The sequence below is a fragment of the Myxocyprinus asiaticus genome, chromosome 25 (genome assembly GCF_019703515.2).
Source record: "Myxocyprinus asiaticus isolate MX2 ecotype Aquarium Trade chromosome 25, UBuf_Myxa_2, whole genome shotgun sequence".
NCBI lineage: Eukaryota > Metazoa > Chordata > Actinopteri > Cypriniformes > Catostomidae > Myxocyprinus > Myxocyprinus asiaticus.
The window spans coordinates 20,966,773-20,980,662 of NC_059368.1; the positions used below are offsets into that span (position 1 = coordinate 20,966,773).

At 40.4% G+C, this 13,890-nt stretch overlaps 1 protein-coding gene across 2 annotated transcripts in view; it reads left to right on the forward strand.

Moving 5' to 3' along the window:
* Positions 1 to 1,455: 1,455 nt before the first annotated feature.
* Positions 1,456 to 13,890, forward strand: part of LOC127416082 (exocyst complex component 2-like) — a 40,287-nt gene continuing 27,852 nt past the window's right edge. The window contains exons 1-2 of one of the 2 annotated variants that reach the window (XM_051655204.1): positions 1,456 to 1,537; positions 3,126 to 3,233. The gene's annotated coding sequence lies outside the window, so the exon portion shown is untranslated. The remainder of the gene's footprint in view (positions 1,538 to 3,125; positions 3,234 to 13,890) is intronic. The other variant, XM_051655206.1, reaches the window with a different exon arrangement.

Consider the following 13,890-nt stretch of genomic DNA (forward strand, 5'->3'; position numbering starts at 1 on the left):
ATTGTTGTGAATTTCGGTACCATATTAAAGTATGCTGCCATTAGCAAAATATGATGTAATGTGAGAGTTTTGAGATTAAATCAAAGACTATTTGAAAATAATAATAAAAAGGTCTCGATATGGCCAAGTGTGATCATTAAACATCAGAAGGATGTCATTTAATTAAATAATATATAGTCACATGCGCTGCACGCCACAGAATGAATGAGAGGCTCCGCTCTGCTCTGTCATCACCTGCACACACACACGCAACACACACTACTACTGCTTAATTTTCATGCAGTGTGTCCAATAATATCCATCTGCAGAGCCGCAGAGCAGTGTCTTTAGTGTATAAACGGCTGTAAACTCTCAAATGACCTTTTCCACAGGAGATTTCAGCTCACGAGTCACGGGAAGTTTGATATAAGGAACCCTTCAAAAACAGGAAGAACTTCAAAGGTCTTTCAAAAAAATAAAAAATAAATAAATAAATAATCCAGCTGAAATGAGAGCTTTATTTAACTGGATGTGTGAAGTTGAAGACATTATGATAGAAAAATATTACTAGTGTATAAAAGTGTAATATTCAAAGTAGTAGCAATAATGCTCATAATAACAATAATCTAGTATTAAATGGTTATTATTATCTGTAAGCAATATCACAATAGCTGAATACCAGTACTGAATATCAGCATGTTGTGATTCAGCCATGGCAGCCTCAGGTAATCAGATTGTTTTCATTTAATGTTTTCAGTAATACTGTAAAGCTCTGTTGTGCATCTTTTTTGTTTTTTACCAAAAATAATTATTTATAAATTATTATATTTCCATTTGATCAAAGCTGTACATTATCTATTTGATTGAACACAATTTGATCATGACATTTAACATGGAATCCAGAAATATTAAAATAGAAAAGGCATAATTTTTATCTATAAGACTTTACGCAGTTCTTTTTGTCAATATTTTTTTCAGTGTAATTTGTAAAGTTTTTTATTTTTTTATTTGTTGCCTTAGTATCGAGTTAGTATCGATACCGAGGTACCAGGGCTGGTATCGTACCGAAGCCAACATTTTGGTTTCCGAGCAACACTACTACATACCGGGAACATCCCACAAGACCTGACGTTTTGGAGATGCTCTGATCCAGTCGTGTAGCCATCACAATTTGGCCCTTGTCAGAGTCGCTCAGATCTTTACGCTTGCCCATTTTTCCTGCTTCCAACACAATAAATTCAAAAAGTGAATGTTCACTTGCTGCCTTGTATATCCCACCCCTTGACAGGTACCATTGTAACGAGATAATAAATGTTATTCTCTTCACCTGTCAGTGGTTTTAATGTTGTGGCTGATCAGTGTATGTCATACTTTCTGACAATTTAAAGTTGTGAAAGATCATCTTTTCTTCATGGCTCAAAAGAGTATGTAAAGCTAATACATATTCATGTATTTCTGTCACATGATTCAGAGTGTGGGCGGGGCAGCAGTGTCGAAACAGGAAGTGTCTTTTAGAGGACAGAAGCGTTCAAAGATTTTCTGCACTGCTTAATATTCTGTGAGTGTTTACTGTATGTTTGACCTCACTTTACAGATGTTTCTCGTTATTTCCTTGTTATTATGAAAATATAAAAATTATTATCTCAATGATTTCCCTTTCGTCGTGCTTGTGTATGCAGCGGTTTGTTTTTAGCGTGAGCTAGTCAGTTAATGTTCACATTCAGTGAACAACTTTTACATAATGTGCAATGCAGTGTACGTAAAGGAGATTAGTATTTATTTCTTAGTGAAAACTCAAGCTGCATCTGTCAACACACCTCAGTCTCAAAATATAATGTCCATAATCTCAACATGCAGCTTTAAGCTTCAATAGTAACTTGATATACCTTTTGCCGAACTAATAGTCCAATTTAGTCGCGTGTTTTAACGATGTGGATATAATATCAAATTTAACATAACTGGAGCCAAGTGTCTCGATTTATGTTTGATCAGTTACATTTGGTTTGATGATGTATGTAACAGATCTAACATCGTGTTTTGTTTGGGACTAAAAGCAGAATGAGCATTCAGACATTTTCTGTTTTTGCTTTTCTTGTTTTTAGTATGTATTTTTTATGACTGTCATTGACAAATCTAGCTTTAACATTAAAGTGCAACAAAAGGCCCTTGAAAAGTTGAAATCGATTAGTTGTTTTTTGGTCTGGTTGTCAGCTGTCACTCAAATAAATTGTTTTAATTATCAGCCTTTACAGGTTTGTGTGAATGTCAGGTTGCTCGTAAGAACAATCTTACCTGGCCTGTTCATAAACCTATTCTGATTCTGACCCAGATCAGGATTAGTGTATAGTGTAAACATAATTATTTTTTAATTAAATAATTGAAAAGCTAATAGATATCCCATCTCAGAATATTTATTTAACAACTCTTTTTTTAGTGACAATCTTTGCTACATTAAAACACAGCTATTTTGTTTAATCTGTTTTGCAAACATGCAGACTTTTGAGGTGAATGCTTTATATTCTGTTTTAAATGTAAGAATAGTTAGTTCAGGGGGGCCTGGGTAGCTCAGCGTGTAAAGACGCTGACTACCACACCTGGAGTCGCAAGTTCACATCCAGAGCGTGCTGAGTGACTCCAGCCAGGTCTCCTAAGCAACCAATTGGCCCAGTTGCTAGGGAGGATAGAGTCACATGGGGTAACCTCCTCGTAGTCGCTATAATGTGGTTCTCACTCTCGGTGGGGCACGTGGCGTGTTGTGCATGGATGCCACGGAGAATAGCATGAAGCCTCCACACACGCTGTCTCCGCGGTAACACGCTCAACAAGCCACGTGATAAGATGCAAGGATTGACGGTCTCAGACGCGGAGGCAACTGAGATTCGTCAATCCGCCACCCGGATTGAGGCGAGTCACTACACCACCACGAGGACCTAGAGCGCATTGGGAATTGGGCATTCCAAATTGGGGAGAAAGGGGGAGAAAAAAGATGAATAGTTAGTTCATCTCTTCTAGGGTGTTAATTTCTCCTGCTGAGTGAGTGCGTGCTTTAGGTGTGGTGGGCTCACTATGTTTATGAAGGGGGCTGGGTGTTGATAGTAATGTGGTTGGATATAATTTGTCTGAGACAAGCTTTTTTTTCCCTACAGAGACTCACAGGAGTCAGTCATCTCAGTCAATCACTCCCAAATGTTGGGACACAGAAGTGTGTGTCTTTGACTTTTACTGTTTGAATTCCATTAGATGTTGCTGGAACTGTAAGTAGATGTTTTGTTAGTAGTACTACTGTTTCAATTAGGGCTGGGTATTGATACAGATTTGATTTGATTCCAATTTACAAGCTCTCGATTTAATTCAATAAGATATTGATTTTAGTTACAATGTCCATTTTGCAGTCATATTAAAGAAATTCTCTCTCAGTTAATGCTGTTAATTATACAGTGGACCTTCTAACTTGGTTTCATTATGAAATGATTAATCAGTAGTTTTTCCATCATTTTGGTCACATTTTAGCATTTTAAAAATGTACAAATTCCATCAATAAATATGATGATATATATAGTTACATGTTTATTGTTTACATGCATAATTTGTACTATTTGCATAATCTTAGCATCTAGAACCATTTGAACTGGACACTGAATTTTCACTTTAAGGAGCTATGTGAGTTCAAACTAAATGTAATTAACACCTTATTTCTATAGGAGTTATTATATTCTGACAGTACCCACAATAGCACTTTACTGAGTTGGGATTGTGCTAGTGGAAATGTTTGTTTCCCACTCCATAACACACATATAATGTTTTTTCACCTACTGGTTTAGGCTAAGTGATCATTACTGTTTTTAGGTCAATGCAAATAGTCTTTTTTAACACCTGCTACAGTTGTAACAAAAATATATAATAAATTATTTAAAACTATAACATTTCTGTCAAAATACCACAGTTACTGTTACTACTGTAAAATCGTGATCAGTGTAAGCAAGGGTGATGATGTGTAATTTAAAAACCTTTCTTTTGGCACATGCAGATTTTTTTGTCTCTTTTCCTCATCAATGCTGTAGAGAATGTCGAGTCTGTCCAGCTGTTTGAGAGGTCTGGCTTCCTCGATAGTGCTTTAAACTATACATTTTCAGAATTCAAATGGGTCTTATGTTTTGAAGTCTGTGCCACGATATCAAGGGAAGTCGGTGCGATACCAAGTGATCAGCTCTGCACTATCACATCTCTGGAAGGAAGCCCGGTTGAAGCACGCATTCCAGAATTACACTAGAATAGAGCAGAGCGCATCACTTGTGCAAGCTTCTGTGATGTCTTGTGACACACGTGAAAACCAGACTTGAACTGCAGTGCGCAAATGTGTTAAAAAAGCATGTCATGTGCCGGACGCCAGCTTCGGCAGCCCGATAGGGCAAAATTTAGTAGCATGAACGTGCTTTACTTGAATCGATCTTAGGATTTAAAAATCAATATCGAGAGTGGGGCCTGGGTAGCTCAGCGAGTAAAGATGCTGACTACCACCCCTGGAGTCGCGAGTTCGAATCCAGGGCATGCTGAGTGACTCCAGCCAGGTCTCCTAAGCAACCAAATTGGCCCAGTTGCTAAGAAGGGTAGAGTCACATGGGGTAACCTCCTTGTGGTCGCTATAATGTGGTTCGCTCTTGGTGGGGCGTGTGGTGAGTTAAGCATGGATGCCGCGGAGATTAGCGTGAAGCCTCCACACGTGCTATATCTCCGCAGTAAGGAGCTCAACAAGCTACGTGATAAGATGCGCGGATTGACGATCTCAGACGCGGAGGCAACTGAGATTCATCCGAGTCACTACGCCACCTTGAGGACTTAGAGCACATTGGGAATTGGGCATTCCAAATTGGGGAGAAAAAAAAAAGAATACTATAAATGTATTTTAAAAAAATGCAGAATTGAATCATTAATCAAATTGAATTTCATTGTGAATCGAATCAGATTGAATCGTTTTGAATTTGCAAAAATCTTTTTTGAATCAAATTGAAAACCTGTGAATCGTGAACCGAATCAATTCACTTTCAACCCAAAGATTCACACCCCTATTCAAGGGGCTTCCGCATGACTCGCCTTAGTAAACATTGAACTTTTTGGACAGAAGCTTCAGCTTCAAAGTTGCACTCGGCAAGGCTTTGCACTTGTTTATTTAGTTTTGTTGTATCAGTTAATTAGGTTATTATTTAATTCTGTTTTGAATGTTAAATGTATATATTTATATACATACATAGTCAGTCTTTTTCTCTATGAACACTTTGACTAAAAACAATAAATAATTGAGCTGGGTATCAATACAGATTTCCTGATTGGATACTATTCTGATTCATTTGGGAAATATTTCAGTAAAATTATCCATTTTGCTTACATATAACATAAATTCTCTTTCAGCTAATGCTGTATAAATTATACAGGAAACCATCAGTATATTATGAAAATATTAGTAAAAAAAAAAAAAAAAAAAAATATTGATATTTATTTAATTGATATTTTATATTGATATCTACAGTTTTTATTTAACATTAAAAAATTGACAACACCAAGATCAATATTTTTACCAAACTAAAGAAAGAAAGAAAAGGGAAAAATTTCACCAGTTTACAATTACATTACAAAACCATTTCACAATTTTGATTTAATTAATTTTGCAGCCCTGCTTCACATTTTTATTGGCTTGACCATAGAAACACTGAAGTGTGTGTATAATGTTGGACATCCCATATTATTATTAGACAGGCAAAAAGTCTTCTGCACAGGGGCTGCTGTAGAACTCAACCATCACCCAGTCTCTCTTTATCTCTCGGTGCTCTTTTTCACTCTTTGGCATGTGCCAGAGACCACACAGACACACAAGCACACCCTCCCAGACCACACAGAGACAGCCATGGGTCTTGCACGCAACTGCACAAGAGCTGTCAATCTTTTGCTCCATGTGGGTGTTTGTATATGAGAAAGCATTTGTGAAAGTGCAAAAGCCATGGGGAATAATGCCATGCTTACTGAATTCTGCTAGTCATAGTATATAATATAATATCTGTCAGCGTTTTCAGAACTGTAGACCGTTTGTTTTGTTCCGAAACGGGGACTAAATTGTTACAATGTTGCATTTTCTTCTTGGTTTGGTTTACTTTTACAAGGCAACATTTCAAAATGGACCAAAACTATGTCAATAAAAGTCACATGTCAGCAAGCTGTCCCCTTATTGGTCACTATGGGTGCTTTCACACTAGCACTTTTGGTGCACATCCGAGGTCGAATGACGTCAAAGTTCGGTTCGTTTGTATAATGTGAACGCTGTTTTCCAAACTCGGGTGCGCACCCACGAACCGCACCCGGGTCCGCTTCAAAAGGTGGTCTGGGGTTCCGGTTCCCTTAGGACTCGGTACACTCGACATTGTGTAGCAACGCATATGGGGAATACCTTCTTATTCAACCTAGTTGAAACCTCTCTACAATAACGGCAATATTCTAATATTGGCTATGGTGTTTGAGCCCCGCCTGTTTTGGCATGAAACTGTCCGCTATACAAACAGGTGCAAAAACACCATTTCCTCTGAATTTCTTTCTTCAAGACTGCGATCCTCTCTTGTCTAGAAGCCCTCTACCTTCACCGTTGATATACACGAGTCAGCGGGCGGAATCTTCGCGGGAAGACTTTCCGCTACCCTACAGTGCTCCGGCGAACATCGCACCGCCTCGCCGATTGACGCTTCGCTGGTGAACGGGCCCCAGCATCCTGATTCCCCACAGGGTTTGTGTATCCTTACAAAGCAATTGTATATTGTGTGATATAAATATAAATATATATTAATTTTATATATTTTTATATCTAAAAGAGTCAGTTACGTGTTCACGTATTTTTAAAGATGTCGTTCCGTAAATGTTCCTTGTGCGAGAGACACCCCGCCGTCAGATCAGCATGAGAGCTGCTTTTACTCTCTGGGCCGCACCCACGCAGAGACACATGGAGACTGTCCTCTCTGTGAGGGCATGAGTCTCAAGATGCTTCACTCGCAAATAACCGCCTCGATGAATGGTTCCTGCAGCCCGGACGCCGTCAAACGGCAGCGCTCCGCAAATCTGCCCCATTCTTCCCGATGTTCATAATGAACTATCTAAGTCCTGGTGCGCGCCCTTCTCGGCGTGCTCACGCAGAGACGCCATCCTCTTTAATGTGGATCACAGGGAAGAAAACGGTTATGCCCAATTATCCACTGTGGAGGCGGTAGCGACACACCTCTGCCCAGCGAGTAACAGGCCATGAAAATCAGGCCCCATACATCCATCCAAACCGTGTCGACAAATGTCCGGACTGGCAGGAAAAGCTTACTCAGCGGTAGGACAAACTGTTTCGAGGCAGCACCCGACTAAAAGCCCCATACCTACTGCCTCACCAGCACCTGTGTATCAGCACTCGAAGCAAAAGTGCTCCTGACGGGCACAACCCTTTGAAGCGGAAAGCAGAGCCCGTGGTTCCCTCTGGGTCTGTTCCAAAAAAGGCTCGATTGGAGACACAAAACACTGTTCCCCATCTCCCCACTACAGGTTGTCGGGAAAGGGATGTTGTTGTTCACAATATTCTTCAAAATGTTGTTTCTGTGTCTTGCACTCAAATAAATGCAATAAAAAATGCAATAAGTGCAAAAAAGAATACAACACTCGTTGCAAATGCACGAGATGCTCACATATTCTCAAAAAAGAGCCCTTTTCCTCTTAAAAGCACACACATTATGCGCAACCTCTTCCCTATAGTGAGCATCGTATCTATCATACATTGAGCAAACCAAATTGCCCTCTGTCCCATTACGTAGACACACGGCGAGCCCTAACGGGTATTTCAGAATGGGTGCAAAAAAATTATCGAACAGGGTTATACGATCCAATTTGCACGCCGGCCACCTCGTTTTTAACGCCGTTCTGTCTTCCAAGGTTTCACACGAAGATGCACCAGTGTTATGAGCCGAAATACACAATCTCATCATGAAAAAAAAACGCAATAGAGATTGTGCCAAATTGTCAAACACAAAAAGGTTTTACAGACATTATTTTCTTGTTCCAAAGAAAGACGGCGGACTTCGGCCAATCCTGGATCTGAGACATTTAAATTGCACACTCATGAAGCGCCCATTCAAAATTATTACTCAGAAACGGATCTTATCGCATGTACGCCCACACGATTGGTTTGCGTCAATAGATCTGAAGGTTGTGTTTTTTCATATCCAAATTGTTTGACATCACAGGATGTTTCTGAAATTCATGTTCAAGGGAACAGTGTATCAATTCAAAGTCCTGCCCTTCGGACTGTCTCTGGCTCTGGCTTGGCTTCTCGCCCCTCTGAGACTGAGCGGCATACGCATCTTGAACTACCTCGATGATTGGCTTTTAATGGCACAATCAGAGGCTTTGTTATGCCAGCACAGAGACTTACTGCTTCAGCATCTAAATAGCTTGGGCCTCAATGTGAACTGTCCCCCAGCCAACAAATCTCCTTTTTGGGAGTCCGCCTCGACTCCATGAGCGGGCGCGCACACCTCACGAGCGAGCGCGTTCAGGCCATTCTACAGTGTCTGTCTCAGTTCAAACTGGCGAGAACACTTGCACTGAAGCTGTTTCAGAAAGCATTGGGATTTATGGCGGTAGCATCTGCCTCGGCCGGCTACAGTCCCGACTTGGGACTTAACTTTAGTCCTAAAAGCTCTCGCAGAGCCCTCCTTCAAGCCTTTGGACTCTGTTGATTTGCGCATGCTCTCCGTTAAGACAGCACTATTGCTGGCTCTGGGTAGGTGACCTGCATGCACTATCAATCGACAATTCATGTCTGGAGTTTGGCCCCGGTCTTTCAAGAGCCACTGTCAAACCCAGGAAAGGCTATGTGCCTAAGATCCTAACCACGCCCTTCAAAGTGCAGGTGGTTCACCTCAGGCCTTCTTCCCTCCTCCATTTAATTTGGATGAGGAACAATCATTGCATTTGTTATGCCCCATGCGGGCACTACATGCATACGTTGAGCATACTTGCCAGTACAGACTGTCTGATCAGCTCTTTATATGCTATGGGGGATGCACAAAAGGAGTGTCCATCTCCAAGCAAAGGCTCTCTCACTGAATTCTCGATGCAGTTGCCTAGCTTATGAGTTGCATTGTAAGTCTTGCCCATGTAGGGCTTTACTGGTTGTTTAGATCAGTGTTACTATCAGAAATAATTAATAATTATTTCTGTAGTTATTAATCAATATTTAAATTAATTAATTGGATCTAACTCATTAAAACCTCATATAGGACTCCAGTAAATGTAGTGTGCTACGTTTAGGAGCAAGTTTGGTTATTAGCAATAATTAATAATTATCAAAGATAATTATTAATTATTAAAATCAATAGAACATTGATGAGAATCAATGTTAGCTTTTTTTTTTAATCCTTTAAAATCAACACTTATCAATTGTTAACATCGATGAAACATTAAAATTAACACTAGCTTATTGATCATTCTAATTCAAAGATAATTATCAATTATCAAAAATCAATAGAATATTAATAAGGATTAACATTGACGGGGCACCACCCTGAAATCAGGGACTAATAACCGAATATTAAAACAGTCTCAATATTAGATTGTTTTCTTAGGAAAATCGGCATCCGAAGAATATCGATTTTCGAATAAAAAAAACAATGAATGAAGGTTTGAATCCGAGCACTGACATCCCGTCAGCACGACACAGGCGTATGCAAAACAAACCAAAACACTTCTCTTTGTAATATAAACAAAGTTTATTTATGCAGTAATAATTAATAATTAATACAATGCAGTCAATAAACTTCCGACTTACAACTACAAACTAAACAGTGATATGATTAGATATGGAAATAAAAAGAATCCTATAACACATAAGGTGTGTGTGTGACAGTGTGGTTAGTGAGAGAGAGAGAGAGAGAGAGAGAGAGAGAGAGAGAGATTATTAAGTGACAGCACGAAAGCTGATTTCGCGATAGCTGGAGATAAAGCAGCCGCGTTCATCACTCAGAGACGCGGTTTTACGAGCGGGGCTCGTAAAAGTCCCTTGTTATTTGACTCTTTAATGGATGAACTCAGTTGCTGTCTCACCCGCGATGGCGAAAATGCACAACAGTCCAATTTGGTTGGACTACAATACAGCAAAACAAATTCGTGATAATTAATACCCTGAGTATTAATAATTAGTGGACAGGGCGGTCCGTAAACTGTACAAGCAAAAACCTTGAAACACAAGAATAACACGCTATAATATTCTATCTCTGCCCAGACATAAACCTCTTACTTGAATCGCATGAGGACACAGGTAGAATGTGTTTTCCTCCGTCCTTTAACTTTGACCCGGTTTCTTGAGGCTCGTGTGATGACGAGAGCCGTTTCCTCGCGCTGTCGGCGGCCGGTACGGCTGTTGATTCTCGGCGGGCTGGCGGAGAACTCAGAAATGTCGACTTGATTGAAGATGGAAGAGAAATCTTTAATCTCTTCACTTCTGTAGGCCAATGGATGAAGATGCGAATTGCTCGGCGGTCTCCTTCAGATCCGTTAGAGTGTTCGGTTGAACACAGAGTAATCTCAACTCGTCCAGCGAGATGGAGATTGTATGGCTACAGTTTCAAGTCGGACATTACTTCCTTATGCCACGAGGTTACACCGGAGAGCAGCAAAAAGCTACGTCCGTATTCGGTGAACGAAGTAGCCGGAAGCCACTTTGGAAGCATTTCAGAATTATTTGAAGTCCTGATGATGTCATGTTTGAGGGACGTTCTGTTGTGTGCCTCATCCAATAGGAGTTGAGTGCTCGATCCTTTAGTGGGCAAGGCTTCATGGATCTGTAGTCTGTTTAGGACTCCCTTTGTTTGATTTTGGCGCGATTTTATCAGTAAGATTTATGACTTAGAAGGAGGGGGCTTGAGGAATGTTTTTTATGACTGTTAGGCCTGCCTTTGTCTTCTATCTGAATACATGAGGCCCAACACCCAATTGGTATTAAAGCACACTCAGCTAGAGGCATGGCCTCCTCATGGGCATGGACGAAAGGTGTGTCCTTACAAGACATGTTTTGCAGCAGGATGGTCCTCTCAAAACACATTCGCAAGGTTTTACAACCTAGACGTAACGTCTCTTTCTTCACAAGTCCTCTCTGTTTAGAGCACTTGCTATTCATTTGCCAAATATATATACTTATGCCCTTCCCTTTAAGTATGGGCTCCCCATCATTTACACAACTGCCTGTATGCAGGCCATTATAATTGACTATAAAGTCACAAGCACTTTCATTATAAATAAACTCCCTCCCACTGGGTTCATAAGGAGTTCATTCGTACTATATGACTATAGTTCATATATTGTTATGAGTGCTTCCCTCCTGGCCAACACGAGGATCACTCACTGCAGCATACTCATATCAGTCGCCGTCCCATGAGACTGCAGCATTATGTTTCCCTTCTGGGAAGTTATGTCGTGTAGTGCGGCGTGATGCGATTCTGTTCCCCATATGTGTTGCTACACAATTTCGAGTGTACTGAGTCGTAAGGGAACGTCTCTGTTACATATGTAACCTCGGTTCTCTGAGATGAAAGGAACGAGACATTGCGAATGCTAGCCGCACTACAAGACTCTTAAGGTACAAGTGATGCGCTCCTTGTTCTCAGTCAGAAATTCTGAGGAAATGGTGTTTGTGCACCTGTTTTTATAGCAGACAATTTGGTGCCAAAATAGGTGGGGCTCAAACACCATAGCCAATATTACTTAGCTTAACACTTAACACAGTGACGTCTTCTCAAGTTGTTACCTAGATACAGTGGTAAACAGCTGCTGCTTGTACTCACGTTGATGACATAATTGGACCGCGGTTCAGACCTAAAAAATATGATGTGAACAGAGACCAGCGGGGGCAGGGGGAGGGGGGAGGAAACGAACTCGGGTTTGGTCCAAGCAATCGAACCAAGTGTGAAAGCAACCTGATCGCTGTTTCAGGATTAAGCTCATCCATTGATATACCGGTTAAAATTATATGCCTGTAAAAAATGTGTCAACCATAACAAATTTTAGAGAATTTTCAAGTGTCGCCAGTTAGAGGTTGTGCTCCAAATACAAATTATCTGTCACTCGGATGGATATGAGTTGTAATGTTTCTGCCATGGTTATTTGTATCCATCATTAGTTGCTTTTGTATTATTTCTCCATTGAAACATGCCTGTTCTCACAGATCTCTCTCTTTCTCTCCCTCTCTTGCACGTACACACACACACACACAGCAGAGTAAAGCCATGTAAAAAAAAATTTTTATTTGTCAAAAAGCAGCCAACGCCATCCTACCCGTGTTCTGTCGTTATCCAAAAGAGAGAAACGATCGTACTAAAATTACCTTAGGAATTATAAAACTGCTGTTGTTTTAAACATGAAATTATATCTAATAGTTGCCAAAAGGCTATATCCACGTTTTGATGATGAATTACAGAGAAGTGCTGATCTACAGATGTCTTCTCCAAAGATCCCTCAGTTATGGTCATGGTTTGGGATATTGTTTTGTATGTTGGTCCGTTGGGTCGGTTTGCATTCTCACCACAAGCGAACCGCTCCATAGTTCGTTTGCAATCGGTCCGAGAACACCTCGTTCAGGCGGTCTCGGACCGATTGTTTTGGTACGGATCCGGGCATGTTTGCCTTGTTCATAAGGGGGCTTTCACACTGTTTGCTTTTTTTTTTTTAATTTATTTATTTTTTTTTTTTGGTGCCTCCCGCAGCATTGGTCTGGTTTCACACTCACTTGTGAACCCCGGTCCATTTGCGTTCATCTTACGTAATCACAAACACGCATGGAGAACACAACGCGACTCATCATACTTTTTGTTTTTTTGTTATTTTGGTGCCATTATGCACAGCAGAGTGAACGACAACTGCGTATATGTGCGCTACATGGTGTAACTTAGGGTGACCATACGTCCTCTTTTTCCCGGACATGTCCTCTTTTTCGGACCTTAAAAAAGCATCTGGACGGGATTTCTAAATTTGCGAAAATGTCCAGGATTCAGCTTTAGTTGCATTATGATGTGCATCTGGTCTAATACTTCATTGTGTGTGTGTGCATATTTGCATTGCTTTAACCCCTCTTTGTAAGTCCCACCTTCTCGCACACAAATTTGTCGATTATAAGAGGCTTGCAGCAACTATTGGCCAAATTCCTGCCTGTCAATCTCTCCGCGAAGTGCTGTTGTGTTCGGCATCAAACAGCTTGACAGTAGCAGCAAATGACAGCTGAGTGGAAACAATGCCCAAACGAAAGTGCAAATTTACAGAAGATTTGCACAAAAAATTCCCATGCTATCGTCCAGGTCGAGATCCGTGGGAAGCAGAATGTATGACATGTAAAGCTGGCACTTATGTGTCAGTTGCTAATAAAGGTGCAAGTGATTTAGAAGCACACATTAGCTCTGCGAAGCATAAAGTGTCAGCAAATGGTGTAAGTCCATCAGGTAAATTAACGGACTACTTTTTGTGACCTGGTAAAATTATCACATTGCTTCATTTTCCTTGGCCATTCAAAATAATAGTAATAGTAAATGAAGGTACACTCATGGCATCAAATATATTATTTTAGAACATGGACATTCAAAAGAATGTTGGAAATTGTTATTTATTTATATATATTTATGTTATGCTAATAGAGTGTCTATTAGCCCCCCCAGCTAAAAAAAAAGAAAATGTGTTCTCTTTTTGGAAAACCAGAATATGGTCACCCTACGTAACTCATCAGATGTCCAGGGGAAGGCAGCTTGCTGCTGCTCGCAAATGGCGTTTTTTGAGGAGACAGCTGATTGCAAGGAATTCATTTGCATCTTTGTTTACACTGCACGCTTACACTCATGTCCAAAGTGAAGTTATCGC